This window comes from Channa argus, unplaced genomic scaffold (genome assembly GCF_033026475.1).
Source record: "Channa argus isolate prfri unplaced genomic scaffold, Channa argus male v1.0 Contig119, whole genome shotgun sequence".
In the NCBI taxonomy this organism is placed as follows: Eukaryota; Metazoa; Chordata; class Actinopteri; order Anabantiformes; family Channidae; genus Channa; species Channa argus.
In genome coordinates, this window is record NW_027125338.1 from 43,873 (window position 1) to 56,543 (window position 12,671).

At 45.4% G+C, this 12,671-nt stretch overlaps 4 non-coding genes across 4 annotated transcripts; all 4 read left to right on the forward strand.

The window, feature by feature from the left end:
* The first annotated feature begins 1,408 nt into the window (after window positions 1-1,408).
* On the forward strand, window positions 1,409-1,481 carry trnaf-gaa (transfer RNA phenylalanine (anticodon GAA)). The gene has a single exon. It is a non-coding gene; the product is annotated as a tRNA-Phe (tRNA).
* Window positions 1,482-8,064: 6,583 nt separating this feature from the next.
* On the forward strand, window positions 8,065-8,136 carry trnad-guc (transfer RNA aspartic acid (anticodon GUC)). Its single transcript has one exon. It is a non-coding gene; the product is annotated as a tRNA-Asp (tRNA).
* A 111-nt stretch (window positions 8,137-8,247) lies between these two features.
* trnaf-gaa (transfer RNA phenylalanine (anticodon GAA)) lies at window positions 8,248-8,320 on the forward strand. The gene has a single exon. It is a non-coding gene; the product is annotated as a tRNA-Phe (tRNA).
* A 2,573-nt stretch (window positions 8,321-10,893) lies between these two features.
* Window positions 10,894-10,966, forward strand: trnaf-gaa (transfer RNA phenylalanine (anticodon GAA)). The gene has a single exon. It is a non-coding gene; the product is annotated as a tRNA-Phe (tRNA).
* The last annotated feature ends 1,705 nt before the right edge of the window (window positions 10,967-12,671 follow it).

Here is a 12,671-nt window from a genome sequence, read left to right on the forward strand (position 1 = left end):
CAAAAGGGTTTCTGCCTGATTTCGAACGAGGGACATTTATGCATGTTAGGCCAAGGTGATATCCACTACACTACAGAATTTAGCCACGTAGGGTATTACTTTCAGAGGGTAGCATCTAACCACAAAGCGACACATTATCGTGCAAGGTCGACTCTAAGGGGCTTTCCAAAATCCTAGTGCAAAATAGGTACTTTCTCAGCTTAATGGGGACCATGCTCATATGTGGAGGCTGATCGGTCCAATGCTAAGCCAGTGTAGCGTGGAGAGGGGATTGAAGCTGTGGTAATTGACATCCTAGGGGTGCTGCTTCAGTGCAGCTGTTTTTCATGGGAGAAACAAAGGCTGTTTAGAAATTGGTTCTTAACAATCTTCTGTAGTCTCGCAAAACCCTTTTTGATTTCTTTGACCAATTTGCACATGCTGTTTGCCATATCGCGTCCAACAAGAAGAGGGCGCGCAATTGTAGTCAACAGATACTCAAAACTGAAATGGAATAACGACCATTGCAACTTTAGCCAGTAATCGTCCGCTCTGTCAAAGACACAGCCTTTTTTCGGCGACTACTCTGGAGTGACTGCAAAAGATCTAACAGGCAAAAGCAGGTTTTCACATTCAGGCCCGTAGGTAACGTTCCTTTTCAAATGCAGATTGACGGAGAACGTAGGAGCGTAATTTGACAATTGATTCATTTTTGTCCAACCTTGAGCGAGTAAAAGTAATGGCATCAGAACGGCGTAACTACACCAGGGGCATGGCCGGGGCCAGTGGTGTTCCAGTCCTCGTTAGTATAGTGGACAGTATCTCCGCCTGTTGTAATTGACATCCTAGGGCTGCTGCTGCAAGTGCAGCTATTTTTCATGGGAGAAAGTCTCTATTTCGATTAATAGTATGTGGTGGCTTTGTCCAAACTGAGGCTGTTTAGAAATTGGTTCTTAACTTTCTTCTGTAGTCTCGCATAACCCTTTTCGATTTCTTTGACCAATTTGCACTTGCTGCTTGCCCTTTTCGATTTCTTTGACCAATTTGCACATGCTGTTTGCCATATCGCGTGCACCAAGAAGAGGGCATGCAATTGCAGGAAAGGAACTCCTCAACAGGTACTCAAAACTGAAATTGAACGACGACAATTGCAACTTTAGCCAGTAATGGTCCGCTCAGTCAAAGGCACACAGCCTTTGTACAGCGACTACTCTGGCGAGACTGCAAACGAGCAGTGCTTTTCCAGTCCTCGTTAGTATAGTGGACAGTATCTCCGCCTGTCACGTGGAAGACCGGGGTTCGATTCCCCGACGGGAAGAGTCTTTTTGCCTTTGTCCCGGACAGTTGAAATTTCCCGCAATACGTCTTTGGCTTGGTTGAGGAGGCTTGCATTTGCAAATGATGGCCAGAAGAAGTCATCGGTTGTTGTGCCGAAATAGCTCAGTTGGGAGAGCGTTAGACTGAAGATCTGAAGGTCCCTGGTTCGATCCCGGGTTTCGGCATTACACCACCTCTGTCCGGCTTACGATGCCAAGAGGCCCCTAAACTTTTGTTTTTGTACTTAAGACGGTTCGGAAGGTAGTCTCTATGTGTGCCATTCTGTGATTTCAGGTTGTTTTACGGAGCAAGCATGTGTAAGAACTTAGTCAACCCACTGACACAGCTTGAGTGTGAATGTCATCTTAAAATAACAACAATTGTGTTTCTGCCTGATTTCAGGCTAGGGACCTTTCACGTGTGAGGCGAACTTGATAACCGCTACACCACAGAAATCGGCGACTTTGACGGGCTACTTCAGAGCGTAGGCAAAAGCAGGCTTTCACTATCAGGCCCGTAGGTAACGTTCCTTTTCAATTGCAGATTGCCGGAGAACGTAGGGGCGTAATTTGACAAGTGATGCATTTTTATCCAACCTTGTGCGAGTAAAACTAATGGCATCAGAACGGCGTAACTACACCAGGGGCATGGCCGGGGCCAGTGCTGTTCCAGTCCTCGTTAGTATAGTGGACAGGATCTCCGCCTGTTGTAATTGACATCCTAGGGCTGCTTCTGCAAGTGCAGCTATTTTTCATTGGAGAAAGTCTCTATTTCGATTAATAGTATGTGGTGGCTTTGTCCAAACTGAGGCTGTTTACAAATTGGTTCTTAACTTTCTTCTGTAGTCTCGCATAACCCTTTTCAATTTCTTTGACCAATTTGCACATGCTGTTTGCCATATCGCGTGCACCAAGAAGAGGGCATGCAATTGCAGGAAAGGAACTCCTCAACAGGTAACTCAAAACTGAAATTGAACGACGACCATTGCAAGCATGTGTAAGAACTTAGTCAACCCACTGACACAGCTTGAGTGTGAATGTCATCTTAAAATAACAACAATTGTGTTTCTGCCTGGTTTCAGGCCAGGGACCTTTCACCTGTGAGGCGAACTTGATAACCGCTACACCACAGAAATCGGCGACTTTGACGAGCTACTTCAGAGCGTAGCTTCCCAGCAAGAAGAATAACACGGTCGTGGAAGTTAACTCCTCAGGGGTTTTAGGATGAAAGGATCTTTATCGAACTTTGTAGTACTAAAACTAAAAGTGTTGCCTTTCTAATTGTTAGAGCTGAGACAACCCCTTTTACAAGGCAATCCACCCAGACTGACTGTGCACATGATAATGGTTAGCAAAAGGGTTTCTGCCTGATTTCGAACGAGGGACCTTTATGCATGTTAGGCCAAGGTGATATCCACTACACTACAGAATTTAGCCACGTAGGGTATTACTTTCAGAGGGTAGCATCTAACCACAAAGCGACACATTATCGTGCAAGGTCGACTCTAAGGGGCTTTCCAAAATCCTAGTGCACAATAGGTACTTTGTCAGCTTAATGGGGACCATGCTCATATGTGGAGGCTGATCGGTCCAATGCTAAGCCAGTGTAGCGTGGAGAGGGGATTGAAGCTGTGGTAATTGACATCCTAGGGCTGCTGCTTCAGTGCAGCTGTTTTTCATGGGAGAAACAAAGGCTGTTTAGAAATTGGTTCTTAACAATCTTCTGTAGTCTCGCAAAACCCTTTTTGATTTCTTTGACCAATTTGCACATGCTGTTTGCCATATCGCGTCCAACAAGAAGAGGGCGCGCAATTGTAGTCAACAGATACTCAAAACTGAAATTGAATAACGACCATTGCAACTTTAGCCAGTAATTGTCCGCTCTGTTAAAGACACAGCCTTTTTTTGGCGACTAATCTGGAGTGACTGCAAAAGATCTAACAGGCAAAAGCAGGCTTTCATATTCAGGCCCGTAGGTAACGTTCCTTTTCAAATGCAGATTGCCGGAGAACGTAGGGGCGTAATTTGACAAGTGATGCTTTTTTGTCCAACCTTGAGCGATTAAAAGTAATGGCATCAGAACGGCGTAATTACACCAGGGGCATGGCCGGGGGCAGTGCTGTTCCAGTCCTCATTAGTATAGTGGACAGTATCTCCGCCTGTTGTAATGGACATCCTAGGGCTGCTGCTGCAAGTGCAGCTATTTTTCATGGGAGAAAGTCTCTATTTCAATTAATAGTATGTTGTGGCTTTGTCCAAGCTGAGGCTGTTTAGAAATTGGTTCTTAACTTTCTTCTGTAATCTCGCATAACCCTTTTCGATTTCTTTGACCAATTTGCACTTGCTGCTTGCCCTTTTCGATTTCTTTGACCAATTTGCACATGCTGTTTGCCATATCGCGTGCACCAAGAAGAGGGCATGCAATTGCAGGAAAGGAACTCCTCAACAGGTACTCAAAACTGAAATTGAACGACGACAATTGCAACTTTAGCCAGTAATGGTCCGCTCAGTCAAAGGCACACAGCCTTTGTACAGCGACTACTCCGGCGAGACTGCAAACGAGCAGTGCTTTTCCAGTCCTCGTTAGTATAGTGGACAGTATCTCCGCCTGTCACGTGGAAGACCGGGGTTCGATTCCCTGACGGGAAGAGTCTTTTTGCCTTTGTCCCGGACAGTTGAAATTTCCCGCAATACGTCTTTGGCTTGGTTGAGGAGGCTTGCATTTGCAAATGATGGCCAGAAGAAATCATCGGTTGTTGTGCCGAAATAGCTCAGCTATATATAGCTAACTTTGTAGTACTAAAACCAAAAGTGTTGCCTTTCTAATTGTTAGAGCTGAGACAACCCCTTTTACAAGGCAATCCACCCAGACTGACTGTGCACATGATAATGGATAGCAAAAGGGTTTCTGCCTGATTTCGAACGAGGGACCTTTATGCATGTTAGGCCAAGGTGATATCCACTACACTACAGAATTTAGCCACGTAGGGCATTACTTTCAGAGGGTAGCATCTAACCACAAAGCGACACATTATCGTGCAAGGTCGACTCTAAGGGGCTTTCCAAAATCCTAGTGCACAATAGGTACTTTCTCAGCTTAATGGGGACCATGCTCATATGTGGAGGCTGATCGGTCCAATGCTAAGCCAGTGTAGCGTGGAGAGGGGATTGAAGCTGTGGTAATTGACATCCTAGGGCTGCTTCTTCAGTGCAGCTGTTTTTCATGGGAGAAACAAAGGCTGTTTAGAAATTGGTTCTTAACAATCTTCTGTAGTCTCGCAAAACCCTTTTTGATTTCTTTGACCAATTTGCACATGCTGTTTGCCATATCGCGTCCAACAAGAAGAGGGCGCGCAATTGTAGTCAACAGATACTCAAAACTGAAATGGAATAACGACCATTGCAACTTTAGCCAGTAATCGTCCGCTCTGTCAAAGACACAGCCTTTTTTCGGCGACTACTCTGGAGTGACTGCAAAAGATCTAACAGGCAAAAGCAGGTTTTCACATTCAGGCCCGTAGGTAACGTTCCTTTTCAAATGCAGATTGACGGAGAACGTAGGAGCGTAATTTGACAATTGATTCATTTTTGTCCAACCTTGAGCGAGTAAAAGTAATGGCATCAGAACGGCGTAACTACAACAGGGGCATGGCCGGGGGCAGTGCTGTTCCAGTCCTCGTTAGTATAGTGGACAGTATCTCCGCCTTTTGTAATTGACATCCTAGGGCTGCTGCTGCAAGTGCAGCTATTTTTCATGGGAGAAAGTCTCTATTTCGATTAATAGTATGTGGTGGCTTTGTCCAAACCGAGGCTGTTTAGAAATTGGTTCTTAACTTTCTTCTGTAGTCTCGCATAACCCTTTTCGATTTCTTTGACCAATTTGCACTTGCTGCTTGCCCTTTTCGATTTCTTTGCCCAATTTGCACATGCTGTTTGCCATATCGCGTGCACCAAGAAGAGGGCATGCAATTGCAGGAAAGGAACTCCTCAAAAGGTACTCAAAACTGAAATTGAACGACGACCATTGCAACTTTAGCCAGTAATGGTCCGCTCAGTCAAAGGCACACAGCCTTTGTCCAGCGACTACTCTGGCGTGACTGCAAACGAGCAGTGCTTTTCCAGTCCTCGTTAGTATAGTGGACAGTATCTCCGCCTGTCACGCGGAAGACCGGGGTTCGATTCCCCGACGGGAAGAGTCTTTTTGCCTTTGTCCCGGACAGTTGAAATTTCCCGCAATACGTCTTTGGCTTGGTTGAGGAGGCTTGCATTTGCAAATGATGGCCAGAAGAAGTCATCGGTTGTTGTGCCGAAATAGCTCAGTTGGGAGAGCGTTAGACTGAAGATCTGAAGGTCCCTGGTTCGATCCCGTGTTTCGGCATTACACCACCTCTGTTCGGCTTACGATGCCAAGAGGCCCCTAAACTTTTGTTTTTGTACTTAAGACGGTTCGGAAGGTAGTCTCTATGTGTGCCATTCTGTGATTTCAGGTTGTTTTACGGAGCAAGCATGTGTAAGAACTTAGTCAACCCACTGACACAGCTTGAGTGTAAATGTCATCTTAAAATAACAACAATTGTGTTTCTGCCTGATTTCAGGCCAGGGACCTTTCACGTGTTAGGCAAACTTAATAACCGCTACACCACAGATACCGGCGACTTTGACGAGCTACTTCAGAGCGTAGGCAAAAGCAGGCTTTCACATTCAGGCCCGTAGGTAACGTTCCTTTTCAAATGCAGATTGCCGGAGAACGTAGGGGCGTAATTTGACAAGTGATGCCTTTTTGTCCAACCTTGAGCGATTAAAAGTAATGGCATCAGAACAGCGTAACTACACCAGGGGCATGGCCGGGCCCAGTGCTGTTCCAGTCCTCGTTAGTATAGTGGACAGGATCTCCGCCTGTTGTAATTGACATCCTAGGGCTGCTGCTGCAAGTGCAGCTATTTTTCATTGGAGAAAGTCTCTATTTCGATTAATAGTATGTGGTGGCTTTGTCCAAACTGAGGCTGTTTAGAAATTGGTTCTTAACTTTCTTCTGTAGTCTCGCATAACCCTTTTCGATTTCTTTGACCAATTTGCACATGCTGTTTACCATATTGCGTGCACCAAGAAGAGGGCATGCAATTGCAGGAAAGGAACTCCTCAACAGGTAACTCAAAACTGAAATTGAACGACGACCATTGCAAGCATGTGTAAGAACTTAGTCAACCCACTGACACAGCTTGAGTGTGAATGTCATCTTAAAATAACAACAATTGTGTTTCTGCCTGGTTTCAGGCCAGGGACCTTTCACGTGTGAGGCGAACTTGATAACCGCTACACCACAGAAATCAGCGACTTTGACGAGCTACTTCAGAGCGTAGCTTCCCAGCAACAAGAATACCACGGTCGTGGAAGTTTACTCCTCAGGGGTTTTGGGATGAAAGGATCTTTATCGAACTTTGTAGTACTAAAACCAAAAGTGTTGCCTTTCTAATTGTTAGAGCTGAGACAACCCCTTTTACAAGGCAATCCACCCAGACTGACTGTGCACATGATAATGGATAGCAAAAGGGTTTCTGCCTGATTTCGAACGAGGGACATTTATGCATGTTAGGCCAAGGTGATATCCACTACACTACAGAATTTAGCCACGTAGGGTATTACTTTCAGAGGGTAGCATCTAACCACAAAGCGACACATTATCGTGCAAGGTCGACTCTAAGGGGCTTTCCAAAATCCTAGTGCAAAATAGGTACTTTCTCAGCTTAATGGGGACCATGCTCATATGTGGAGGCTGATCGGTCCAATGCTAAGCCAGTGTAGCGTGGAGAGGGGATTGAAGCTGTGGTAATTGACATCCTAGGGGTGCTGCTTCAGTGCAGCTGTTTTTCATGGGAGAAACAAAGGCTGTTTAGAAATTGGTTCTTAACAATCTTCTGTAGTCTCGCAAAACCCTTTTTGATTTCTTTGACCAATTTGCACATGCTGTTTGCCATATCGCGTCCAACAAGAAGAGGGCGCGCAATTGTAGTCAACAGATACTCAAAACTGAAATGGAATAACGACCATTGCAACTTTAGCCAGTAATCGTCCGCTCTGTCAAAGACACAGCCTTTTTTCGGCGACTACTCTGGAGTGACTGCAAAAGATCTAACAGGCAAAAGCAGGTTTTCACATTCAGGCCCGTAGGTAACGTTCCTTTTCAAATGCAGATTGACGGAGAACGTAGGAGCGTAATTTGACAATTGATTCATTTTTGTCCAACCTTGAGCGAGTAAAAGTAATGGCATCAGAACGGCGTAACTACACCAGGGGCATGGCCGGGGCCAGTGGTGTTCCAGTCCTCGTTAGTATAGTGGACAGTATCTCCGCCTGTTGTAATTGACATCCTAGGGCTGCTGCTGCAAGTGCAGCTATTTTTCATGGGAGAAAGTCTCTATTTCGATTAATAGTATGTGGTGGCTTTGTCCAAACTGAGGCTGTTTAGAAATTGGTTCTTAACTTTCTTCTGTAGTCTCGCATAACCCTTTTCGATTTCTTTGACCAATTTGCACTTGCTGCTTGCCCTTTTCGATTTCTTTGACCAATTTGCACATGCTGTTTGCCATATCGCGTGCACCAAGAAGAGGGCATGCAATTGCAGGAAAGGAACTCCTCAACAGGTACTCAAAACTGAAATTGAACGACGACCATTGCAACTTTAGCCAGTAATGGTCCGCTCAGTCAAAGGCACACAGCCTTTGTCCAGCGACTACTCTGGCGTGACTGCAAACGAGCAGTGCTTTTCCAGTCCTCGTTAGTATAGTGGACAGTATCTCCGCCTGTCACGCGGAAGACCGGGGTTCGATTCCCCGACGGGGAGAGTCTTTTTGCCTTTGTCCCGGACAGTTGAAATTTCCCGCAATATGTCTTTGGCTTGGTTGAGGAGGCTTGCATTTGCAAATGATGGCCAGAAGAAGTCATCGGTTGTTGTGCCGAAATAGCTCAGTTGGGAGAGCGTTAGACTGAAGATCTAAAGGTCCCTGGTTCGATCCCGGGTTTCGGCATTACACCACCTCTGTCTTGCGTACGATGCCAAGAGTCCCCTAACCTTTTGTTTTTGTACTTAAGACGGTTTGGAAGGTAGTCTCTATGTGTGCCATTCTGTGATTTCAGGTTGTTTTACGGAGCAAGCATGTGTAAGAACTTAGTCAACCCACTGACACAGCTTGAGTGTAAATGTCATCTTAAAATAACAACAATTGTGTTTCTGCCTGATTTCAGGCCAGGGACCTTTCACGTGTGAGGCAAACTTGATAACCGCTACACCACAGATACCGGCGACTTTGACGAGCTACTTCAGAGCGTAGGCAAAAGCAGGCTTTCACATTCAGGCCCGTAGGTAACGTTCCTTTTCAAATGCAGATTGCCGGAGAACGTAGGGGCGTAATTTGACAAGTGATGCCTTTTTGTCCAACCTTGAGCGATTAAAAGTAATGGCATCAGAACAGCGTAACTACACCAGGGGCATGGCCGGGCCCAGTGCTGTTCCAGTCCTCGTTAGTATAGTGGACAGGATCTCCGCCTGTTGTAATTGACATCCTAGGGCTGCTGCTGCAAGTGCAGCTATTTTTCATTGGAGAAAGTCTCTATTTCGATTAATAGTATGTGGTGGCTTTGTCCAAACTGAGGCTGTTTAGAAATTGGTTCTTAACTTTCTTCTGTAGTCTCGCATAACCCTTTTCGATTTCTTTGACCAATTTGCACATGCTGTTTGCCATATCGCGTGCATTAAGAAGAGGGCATGCAATTGCAGGAAAGGAACTCCTCAACAGGTAACTCAAAACTGAAATTGAACGACGACCATTGCAAGCATGTGTAAGAACTTAGTTAACCCACTAACACAGCTTGAGTGTGAATGTCATCTTAAAATAACAACAATTGTGTTTCTGCCTGGTTTCAGGCCAGGGACCTTTCACGTGTGAGGCGAACTTGATAACCGCTACACCACAGAAATCGGCGACTTTGACGAGCTACTTCAGAGTGAGCTTCCCAGCAAGAAGAATACCACGGTCGTGGAAGTTTACTCTTCAGGGGTTTTGGGATGAAAGGATCTTTATCGAACTTTGTAGTACTAAAACCAAAAGTGTTGCCTTTCTAATTGTTAGAGCTGAGACAACCCCTTTTACAAGGCAATCCACCCAGACTGACTGTGCACATGATAATGGATAGCAAAAGGGTTTCTGCCTAATTTCGAACGAGGGATCTTTATGCATGTTAGGCCAAGGTGATATCCACTGCACTACAGAATTTAGCCACGTAGGGTATTACTTTCAGAGGGTAGCATCTAACCACAAAGCGACACATTATCGTGCAAGGTCGACTCTAAGGGGCTTTCCAAAATCCTAGTGCACAATAGGTACTTTCTCAGCTTAATGGGGACCATGCTCATATGTGGAGGCTGATCGGTCCAATGCTAAGCCAGTGTAGCGTGGAGAGGGGATTGAAGCTGTGGTAATTGACATCCTAGGGCTGCTTCTTCAGTGCAGCTGTTTTTCATGGGAGAAACAAAGGCTGTTTAGAAATTGGTTCTTAACAATCTTCTGTAGTCTCGCAAAACCCTTTTTGATTTCTTTGACCAATTTGCACATGCTGTTTGCCATATCGCGTCCAACAAGAAGAGGGCGCGCAATTGTAGTCAACAGATACTCAAAACTGAAATTGAATAACGACCATTGCAACTTTAGCCAGTAATCGTCCGCTCTGTCAAAGACACAGCCTTTTTGCGGCGACTACTCAGGAGTGACTGCAAAAGATCTAACAGGCAAAAGCAGGTTTTCACATTCAGGCCCGTAGGTAACGTTCCTTTTCAAATGCAGATTGACGGAGAACGTAGGAGCGTAAATTGACAATTGATTCATTTTTGTCCAACCTTGAGCGAGTAAAAGTAATGGCATCAGAACGGCGTAACTACACCAGGGGCATAGCCGGGGGCAGTGCTGTTCCAGTCCTCGTTAGTATAGTGGACAGTATCTCCGCCTGTTGTAATTGACATCCTAGGGCTGCTGCTGCAAGTGCAGCTATTTTTCATGGGAGAAAGTCTCTATTTCGATTAATAGTATGTGGTGGCTTTGTCCAAAGTGAGGCTATTTAGAAATTGGTTCTTAACTTTCTTCTGTAGTCTCGCATAACCCTTTTCGATTTCTTTGACCAATTTGCACTTGCTGCTTGCCCTTTTCGATTTCTTTGACCAATTTGCACATGCTGTTTGCCATATCGCGTGCACCAAGAAGAGGGCATGCAATTGCAGGAAAGGAACTCCTCAACAGGTACTCAAAACTGAAATTGAACGACGACAATTGCAACTTTAGCCAGTAATGGTCCGCTCAGTCAAAGGCACACAGCCTTTGTACAGCGACTACTCTGGCGAGACTGCAAACGAGCAGTGCTTTTCCAGTCCTCGTTAGTATAGTGGACAGTATCTCCGCCTGTCACGTGGAAGACCGGGGTTAGATTCCCCGACGGGAAGAGTCTTTTTGCCTTTGTCCCGGACAGTTGAAATTTCCCGCAATACGTCTTTGGCTTGGTTGAGGAGGCTTGCATTTGCAAATGATGGCCAGAAGAAGTCATCGGTTGTTGTGCCGAAATAGCTCAGTTGGGAGAGCGTTAAACTGAAGATCTGAAGGTCCCTGGTTCGATCCCGGGTTTCGGCATTACACCACCTCTGTCCGGCTTACGATGCCAAGAGGCCCCTAAACTTTTGTTTTTGTACTTAAGACGGTTCGGAAGGTAGTCTCTATGTGTGCCATTCTGTGATTTCAGGTTGTTTTACGGAGCAAGCATGTGTAAGAACTTAGTCAACCCACTGACACAGCTTGAGTGTGAATGTCATCTTAAAATAACAACAATTGTGTTTCTGCCTGATTTCAGGCTAGGGACCTTTCACGTGTGAGGCGAACTTGATAACCGCTACACCACAGAAATCGGCGACTTTGACGGGCTACTTCAGAGCGTAGGCAAAAGCAGGCTTTCACTATCAGGCCCGTAGGTAACGTTCCTTTTCAATTGCAGATTGCCGGAGAACGTAGGGGCGTAATTTGACAAGTGATGCATTTTTATCCAACCTTGTGCGAGTAAAACTAATGGCATCAGAACGGCGTAACTACACCAGGGGCATGGCCGGGGCCAGTGCTGTTCCAGTCCTCGTTAGTATAGTGGACAGGATCTCCGCCTGTTGTAATTGACATCCTAGGGCTGCTTCTGCAAGTGCAGCTATTTTTCATTGGAGAAAGTCTCTATTTCGATTAATAGTATGTGGTGGCTTTGTCCAAACTGAGGCTGTTTACAAATTGGTTCTTAACTTTCTTCTGTAGTCTCGCATAACCCTTTTCAATTTCTTTGACCAATTTGCACATGCTGTTTGCCATATCGCGTGCACCAAGAAGAGGGCATGCAATTGCAGGAAAGGAACTCCTCAACAGGTAACTCAAAACTGAAATTGAACGACGACCATTGCAAGCATGTGTAAGAACTTAGTCAACCCACTGACACAGCTTGAGTGTGAATGTCATCTTAAAATAACAACAATTGTGTTTCTGCCTGGTTTCAGGCCAGGGACCTTTCACCTGTGAGGCGAACTTGATAACCGCTACACCACAGAAATCGGCGACTTTGACGAGCTACTTCAGAGCGTAGCTTCCCAGCAAGAAGAATAACACGGTCGTGGAAGTTAACTCCTCAGGGGTTTTAGGATGAAAGGATCTTTATCGAACTTTGTAGTACTAAAACTAAAAGTGTTGCCTTTCTAATTGTTAGAGCTGAGACAACCCCTTTTACAAGGCAATCCACCCAGACTGACTGTGCACATGATAATGGTTAGCAAAAGGGTTTCTGCCTGATTTCGAACGAGGGACCTTTATGCATGTTAGGCCAAGGTGATATCCACTACACTACAGAATTTAGCCACGTAGGGTATTACTTTCAGAGGGTAGCATCTAACCACAAAGCGACACATTATCGTGCAAGGTCGACTCTAAGGGGCTTTCCAAAATCCTAGTGCACAATAGGTACTTTGTCAGCTTAATGGGGACCATGCTCATATGTGGAGGCTGATCGGTCCAATGCTAAGCCAGTGTAGCGTGGAGAGGGGATTGAAGCTGTGGTAATTGACATCCTAGGGCTGCTGCTTCAGTGCAGCTGTTTTTCATGGGAGAAACAAAGGCTGTTTAGAAATTGGTTCTTAACAATCTTCTGTAGTCTCGCAAAACCCTTTTTGATTTCTTTGACCAATTTGCACATGCTGTTTGCCATATCGCGTCCAACAAGAAGAGGGCGCGCAATTGTAGTCAACAGATACTCAAAACTGAAATTGAATAACGACCATTGCAACTTTAGCCAGTAATTGTCCGCTCTGTTAAA